This window comes from Antrostomus carolinensis, unplaced genomic scaffold, assembly GCF_000700745.2.
Source record: "Antrostomus carolinensis isolate BGI_N321 unplaced genomic scaffold, ASM70074v2 scaffold39498, whole genome shotgun sequence".
NCBI classification, from domain to species: Eukaryota; Metazoa; Chordata; class Aves; order Caprimulgiformes; family Caprimulgidae; genus Antrostomus; species Antrostomus carolinensis.
Window position 1 is genome coordinate 10,070 of NW_010335724.1, and position 313 is coordinate 10,382.

The 313-nt window shown below is 64.5% G+C and overlaps 1 protein-coding gene across 1 annotated transcript in view; it reads right to left on the reverse strand.

Moving 5' to 3' along the window:
• Positions 1–313, reverse strand: part of LOC104530148 (rabphilin-3A) — a gene marked incomplete at both ends in the record, with an annotated part of 9,111 nt that overhangs the window by 7,696 nt on the left and 1,102 nt on the right. The gene's annotated exons all lie outside the window — the stretch shown is intronic.

The following is a 313-nucleotide window of genomic DNA, read 5'->3' on the forward strand; positions in this document are numbered from 1 at the left end:
GGACCTGGGCTTCCTGCTGCTGGTGGCACTGGGGACGGAGGCAGCATTACTGGGGCATTCACTTGAGCGATGCTCTCCATCCCTCTCCCACCCCAGCACCGCCCCGAGCAGGGGGCTTTGTGCCCATGGCAGAGCATTGGGATGTCCCCTCCAAGGTCTGAGCATCCTGGCTGCATCCCCATCCCATCCTACCTGGGGGTGCTGCTGGAGCAGGACCAGGAGCGGGGCCGGCAGCGGTTGGTGGAGGTGGACGCTGGGCTTGCAGGGAGTTGGTCCTCTTCACCCCTACGAGGAGAGGAGAGAATCAGCAACG